At 53.1% G+C, this 7,258-nt stretch overlaps 1 long non-coding RNA gene across 1 annotated transcript; it reads left to right on the top strand.

Moving 5' to 3' along the window:
- The first annotated feature begins 507 nt into the window (after positions 1-507).
- On the top strand, positions 508-5,321 carry LOC138844889 (uncharacterized). Its single transcript, XR_011381310.1, has 3 exons — positions 508-985; positions 1,100-1,250; positions 5,077-5,321. It is a non-coding gene; the product is annotated as an uncharacterized lncRNA (long non-coding RNA).
- Positions 5,322-7,258: the final 1,937 nt, after the last annotated feature.

Raw genomic sequence — 7,258 nt, 5'->3', positions numbered from 1 at the left:
AATTCCAGCCTCAGGACGCAGGACTCTGCCCTCTTCAGCACGAGAGGGAGCCAGAGGAAGCCCGTATCTTCGCTGAGCACAGCCAGTGACTCAGACAACAAAGGAATGCAGGTTCCTTGAAGTCTGCACTGGGCCGTCTTCCGGGCTACACGGAACCCCTTTCTCCCCTGCTCCCCACCCCTCGTATCCCCCAGAGAGGCATCATCACCGACAGCCACCCTCCCACCCTTTCTCCACCTCTCTACCTCTTGAACCTAGGGTCACTGGGTATTTTATTATCACGTAAACCGAACGGATGCCCAATTTAGAACGCCATCTGCACCTGCTGTTGTGCCGTAATTATTAATAGCTCTCTTTTTCACTCTCAACGGTGTCCCAGTTTAGACAATGAGATACAGGACTAACTTGTCATCTGTGATAAGGCCCATTCTTTGGCTTATACTGACACCTGTAGGCATACAGATTGGCTTCCAAGACATAGAAGGAGGGGACAGCTCTCTCAAGCCTGCTGTCTCTGGGATCGTCTGCTGGGTCTACATGGATTGTATGGTGGGGTTCTACCTAGGGGCCCCGCAGGGCAATGCCTCTCCTTCAAAATGCCCAAAGTCGTCCTAACCCTGGGAGTAATAGTAGTGCTCCAAAGATGGTGTTTGGGTCACTCCTGCTGGTGACAGGAGCTGCCACCAGCTTGAGGTCAAACTATAAGCCTGTACGGCTTCGAGTGCCACGGAGGGCATTCTGTGGGTTGGAGCTGCCATTCCTAGGGCCTTTGCCGAGGGACCAGCAGCCGTCCCAGTGGTGGAGGGGTCGGCTAAGAAGCAGGGCCACCCGGGCGGGTCACTTCTGAGGAAATCAGCTGGCCTAGGTCTGCTGTGACAAGGACACGGGACATCGGAGAGCGAGGTGGCTGCCTGGAGAGCCTTCCCCTCTCCCACCCCCCGGATCCTGCCCCAACACCTGCATCCAGGGCTCAGGACCGCTCCAGGTTTGGCTCCTGTGTGTGCATGGCTGTCACCGTGATGGATTGGGGAGAGGTCAGCCCTGAGGGCTCCTGGGCCCCCCTTTGTGTGGGGGCCTCTGCCTCTCTGCTTCCTTCCAGCTCCCCTCTCCCGCCCCGGGAGGGCAACTGTCCTGGCCCCCAGCGGAGCAAAAATAGGCCTGGGCCAAGATAAGCGAAGAGGCTCAGACCACGTGTGCCCTGCTCTGAGAGCGCGGACAGGATGGAGCAGCGGATGGCCTGCGACTTCCAGGTATTCTTGTAGGGTTTTACTAGAGCTTTTCTGCTTTATCGTCTTTTTTTGTTTTGTTTTTTTTTTAAAGACAGCAGCGCTGTAAAGTCTCCAGGAAGATAAAAGCCCGGGGCTGCCTCAGCCCACTTCTTGCAGGCTCGGCTTGAGAAAGTGTTGGCTGTGCCCCTTGACCCGCGTCTGGGGACCCTGGGGGCCGAGCGGGCTGCCTTCTGGCTGTCCCTCGCTGAATGAACAGACCATAATGAGTCAATTCTCTGCCGTCTGCTATTTAGAACAACGGGTTCCTTCCTGTTTCCTGCGCCCTGACTGAGGCTTCTTCTGTGTTAGGGGCGGAAAAAAAAAAAAAAGCAAGCCAGGAATAAAGTGCCTGCCCAGGGCTGAATGGACGCACATCTGGGCCTGAGCCGCACAAAAGCTCCTAACTGTTTTTTTTTTTCTGCACAGATGGGCCAAGGGGGCTGTCGGTGGCTTGACTGTGGGGCAGAATTTCCCAAAGACTCGGGTCTTTAAACTGCAGGGAAGGGGAAAAAAAACAAAACAAAACCAGCCCTGTACGTGACGGTAGAATCTTCTAGAAATCGAATCGCTCCTGGGATTGCGGGAGGCTTGTTTGCAAGAGTCCCTGGGCACCAGATGTGTCTGTCCACATGAAAGAGTGGGGGGGGCACCTGGCCAGGGGTGCTGAGTCCTGAGTTGGCCACCCACGGGCAGTGAGTCACCCCGGAGGCAGATTGGGAGGGACAGATGTGGCCTCAGAGGCTGGGCAGCAGTGGCGCCCCGGGTGAACCCCCTGCTTCCTTCGGGGGCTCTGTCTCCATTCCTCAAGCCGTGTGGGAGCCATGTCGTGAGGGAGCCAGCGGGGTTCCCTCGGTTTTGGAAGGAGTTGCGGTAGCAGCCCTGGGGTTAGAACAGCCCCTGATTCCCCTGGCGCTGGCGTGGGCTACGCACATGTCTTTGTTCTGGGTCTGTGCTGTAGGGCGACTCTCGCCTAGGAGGCCTGCAGGCCAGCATGGCGGCCGGGAAGCCACAAGGAGGAACGGCATTGCCTGGGAATTTGCAGGCTGTCACCCGGCCGGCAGCTCTGCTCCCAGAGCAGCTTCCTCGGCTGGTGCTGGCGCGCCGGAGCCACATCCAAGCTTTCCTGCTGGCTCTAGAGGCAGGATGGACCTCGCGTCGCTCGGCTGCGGACCCTGAGGGGGGAGGCCAGCAGGCTCCATGAGTGCTCAGAGCCATGGAGCTCAGGGCCACCCAGCTGCCACCCAAGGGTCTGGCCTGAGCCCGGGGGCCTGTGGCAGCCCAAGGGTGCAGATGAGGCTGGCGCTGGCTCTGTGAGCTTCTGCACACTCCCCATGGGGCACGACCTGCAGCCTTCCCACAGTGTGCAGAGAGAGAGAGAGAGAGATGGACAACAGTTTGGACAAAGCACAAGGACCCAAAGTACTGGGGCCTTGAAACCCAGATGTATGTGGGGAGAGAATCCTTTCTCTGGATCCATGGGAGATCTGCAGGCCCCGATGGGGCAGGAGAGCCGGGAAGGATCTTCAGAGACGAGAACCCGGGCAGGGAGTGGTCCTGGTGAGACCTCCACTTCGTCCCCTTGAACGGACGGGCAGTGAGGCAGGGCCAGGCTGTGACAACACCACGGGAGACGCTGCGTACCTTGCAAAGGAAAGAAATCCGCTCCTCCCAATTCTGAAGGCTGGGAAGTCCAGGGTCAAGGTGAGCTCAAGGTCAAGGTCAAGGTGAGTTCATTGTCAAGATGCTGGCATCTGGCGAGGGCCCTCCCATTGTGTTGTCCCAGGGTGGACGGTGAGAGGGTGACACAGAGGGGGACTGAACTCACCTTTTAGAAACAACCCGTTCTCATGATAATGGTGTTGAACCCTTCAGTAGGCAGGAACTCCCCAATCAGCTCTTATTAGGACCCACCCACCCCCAACACTGCTACTTTGGGGGTTAAGGTTCAAACCCATAGCAACCACCAGCTCTCACCGGGCTGTAAGCAGGGGTGGCGGGGTGGCCTCTGGGTGTGAGGGACAGAGAGAGGGCAGGGAGGGTGCACAGGAAGTGGGACTGGAGCAATTGTGGGCCCCACGAGAGCAAGGTCAACCCTGGGCCAGTGGCCTGCTGGTCAGGAGAGTCTGCAGCACAAGCGGTCACCCTCATCGTGGGCCCAGGGACGAGAACCAGAACTGGGAGACGGACGGGGCGTGGCTGTGTAAGCGCTCACGGTACACCTGCAACAGCGGGAGGACAGCAGCCGCTGCTGGAGCTTCGGGCTTCCCTCAAAGGGGACCAAGGGGATCCCTGAACCCGCGTGGGAGACCCGGAAGAAGCTCCTGGCTCCGGATCGGCACAGCTCCGGCTGTTGCTGTCATTTGGGAAGGGAAACCAGCAGATACCTCTCTCTCTCTCTCTCTCTCTCTCTGACCACAACTCTCTCTCAAATAAATAAATAAAACCATGGCCGGCACTGTGGCATAATGAGTATATGGGCGATGGTTAGAGTCCTGGCTGCTCCTCTTCTGATCCAGCTCTCTGCTATGGCCTGGGAAAGCAGTAGAAGATGGCCCAAGTCCTTGGGCCCCTGCATCCCTGTGGGAGACCCGGAAGAAGCTCCTGGCTCCTGGCTTCGGATCGGCACAGCTTTGGCCATTGCGGCCATCTGAGGAGTGAACCATCAGATGGAAGACCTCCCTCTCTCTCTGCCTCTCCTTTCTCTGTGTAACTCTGCCTTTCAAATAAATAAATAAATAAATCTTAAATAAATAAATAAATCTTAAGTAAATAAATAAAACCTTAAAAAAGTTAAGTCTATAGCAGTGCAAAAAATTTTCAAATCCATGCATTTTTTCATAATGCTCATTCCCACGAACTTTTTGAAGACCGTGTGGGTTTTGATTATTTTTTGCACCAAATCAGATTATCTTTTAATTCCCTTTTTCATGAACTGCTTGTAGTCCCTCATGTCGGTGATGGACAGTGATACAGTGTCCACTTCCTCTCTTAGTTCTGTCGGCTCCAGCTTTCTGGGTGTGCGGCCAGGTGAACAGGTGCACGCCGTTTAGCACTCCGTGTCGTCCAGACAGACGGGCCCTTCTGTGAGGCTGAGAGCCCTCTGTGCCTCTAGCCGGCTTTCTGCCTTCAGGTCTGCTCTGTAAGTGCAAAAAACCTTTAGTTAAGGTTTGCATGTTCTTTGCGGCTGTGTCATAATTCCAGTCCCTATACCCCCTGTTTTTAAAAATTTTGTGCTTTCTCTCTCTTTTCAAAGATGTATTTCTTTTATTTGAAAGGCAGTTACAGAGAGGCAGAGGGGGAGAGAGAGACAGGTCTTCCATATGCTGGTTCACTCCCCAAATGACAGCAACAGGTGGAGCTGTGCTGATCCAAAGCCAGGAGCCGGGAGCTTCCTCTGGGTCTCCCACATGGGTGCAAGAGCCCAAGTACTTGGACCATCTTCTACTGCTTTCCCAGGCCATAGCAGAGAGCTGGATCAGAAATGGAGCAGCCAGGACTTGAACCAGCGCCCATATGGGATGCCAGCACTGCAGGTGGCGGCTTTACCCACTATGCCACAGCACCAACCCCTAATATTCTTTTATGATGACCCTAGAGATTACATGTGTCTTGCCTTAGTAGATCTGATACGAATTAATATATTCACATCTCTCTCAACACGGCCAATGTCCCGGAACATTCTGACTCTATTTGCTTGCCTCTTGGCCCCTGTGTGGTTATCGTGAAGTAGGCTGCTCCGTGCATGACTACACCCACATGCAGCCCCTTGGTTCACACTAACATATTTACACTTTTCTATACCATACAGGCGCCAGTTCAGGTCCGGGCTGCTCTACTTCTGATCCAGTTCCCTGCTAGTGTGCTTGGGGAAGTGGTGGAAGATGGTCCAGGTGTTTGGAGGAAGCTCCTGGCTCCTGCCTTCGGATCAGCGCAGCTCCGGCCACTGCGGCCATTTAGGGGGTGAACCAGTGGATGTAAAGACTGCTCTGTCTTCTCCTCTCTCTGCATGTAACTCTACCTCTCAAATAAATAAATGAATCTTTAAAAAAGACACCCATTCTTGATAAAAAGAATGAATTTTAAAAAAACCCGTGTAAATGTCACATGCATGCCTCTTTATTAACACCATATTCCGGAAGTGGCCGTGATACTATGATACAGGTACAACAACCGTAACTCGACATGAAAATGTTTGTGATTTCTATTGGTGATAGCATTACAGCAACTGCCAGTGCCAATGTGATCTATCGGCTGCATTTATTATTCAGAAGGTGCTAAGCACAGAGAAAATAAAGATGAATTTTTTTTCCATCTAAGTTCACAGATCCCCTGAATTCTATTCAAGCATCCTTTGTGGATGGTGGTGTAGGTGAGAAAGCTGTTCACTGCACAAACTGATGGAGCTCTGTGTGCTTACGCCAATGCGTGTGTTGATATGATTTGGTCTGTGAAGGGACTTGACCTTCATGTCATGATGTGGTGAGGGGTGACATATTGCCCCTCCCCTACCAAACTGTCCATGTCCTGATCCCCAGGATTGTGACAATGCTGCTTACATGGCAAAGGGGACTTTGCAAATGTGACTAAGGACTTGAGAATAGGGGGTCCTGGGTTCGTTGGGTGGCCCCAGTGATCACAAGAATTATGGCCGGCGCCGCGGCTCACTAGGCTAATCCTCCGCCTTGCGGCGCTGGCACACCGGGTTCTAGTCCTGGTTGGGGTGCTGGGTTCTGACATGAGTCACTTGAATGATTTGTCTTTCTTAAAAATAGACCTTTGGTTTCAGAGCAGCATAAATTTACAAAACAAAAGTTGCAAAGTAGTACAAAGAGTTCCCACGTTTCTCACATCCAACCTCCTTTATTAACATTGCCTCTCGGCTGGCGCTGCGGCTCACTAGGCTAATCCTCCACCTTGCAGCGCTGGCACACCGGGTTCTAGTCCCGGTCGGGGCACCGGATTCTGTCCCGGTTGCCCCTCTTCCAGGCCAGCTCTCTGCTATGGCCCGGGAGTGCAGTGGAGGATGGCCCAAGTGCTTGGGCCCTGCACCCCATGGGAGACCAGGATAAGTACCTGGCTCCTGTCTTCGGATCAGCCCGGTGCTCCGGCTGCGGCGGCCATTGGAGGGTGAACCAACGGCAAAGGAAGACCTTTCTCTCTGTCTCTCTCTCTCACTGTCCACTCTGCCTGTCAAATAAATAAATAAATAAATGAAGAATTCTTGCAAAAGTCAAGACCCAGCACCAGGAGATGTAGTGACAGAAGCCAGACGTGGGGGCAGTTCAAGGAAGGGACAGTGACCCAAGGAGGGAGGGTGGTTCTCAAAGCTGAAGAGTTAAGAATGTGGATCTCCCCAGAGGCCCCCCCGCAGCCCCCCCAGAACGGTAGGTTAATGCATTCGTGTTACTCCAAGCACTAGACTTGGGGTAATTTGTAATAACAGCAATAGGAAGCGAATACACATATAGGCATGGATTTCAATACCCATACAAACTCATACTAAGTGGTTACGGCATGTCTGCATAGGCTCCCATCCAAGGCAGGAGATCCTGAAGACAAAGCACAGCCAAAGTGGCGGCTACCAAGAGCAAAAGGTCAAGAGAGAGGTCCTAGCGATGGTTTTTGGCGATGCTCGGAGCATTTTGGGTGTTGACTTTCTGGAAGGCTGAAGAATGGTGACATCTACTTATTAGGAGGGTGTTTTGACGGTTTAGCAGAAAAATGTCAGCCAAGTCCTTGAGGCTGCTGCTCAGTCCTCCATCCAACAGGGCAGAGTTGCAACGATCTCGATGGATAATCATTAGGCATCTACCTGTGGTTCCTGCTGGTGTCTTTTGGTTTCCCAATCATAAAAAGAATCTTTAGAGGGTGCCCATTTTCCTTCAGTTGATAACGTAAAACAAAAGACAGCATTGCTATAGTTAAATTCCCAAGACATTCAGTACTTTAGGGACGGGTTAAATAACTGCTATCACCACTTAATAGATGTG

The sequence above is a fragment of the Oryctolagus cuniculus genome, chromosome 13 (genome assembly GCF_964237555.1).
Source record: "Oryctolagus cuniculus chromosome 13, mOryCun1.1, whole genome shotgun sequence".
NCBI classification, from domain to species: domain Eukaryota; kingdom Metazoa; phylum Chordata; class Mammalia; order Lagomorpha; family Leporidae; genus Oryctolagus; species Oryctolagus cuniculus.
This window is presented reverse-complemented; position numbering and strand designations above follow the sequence as displayed.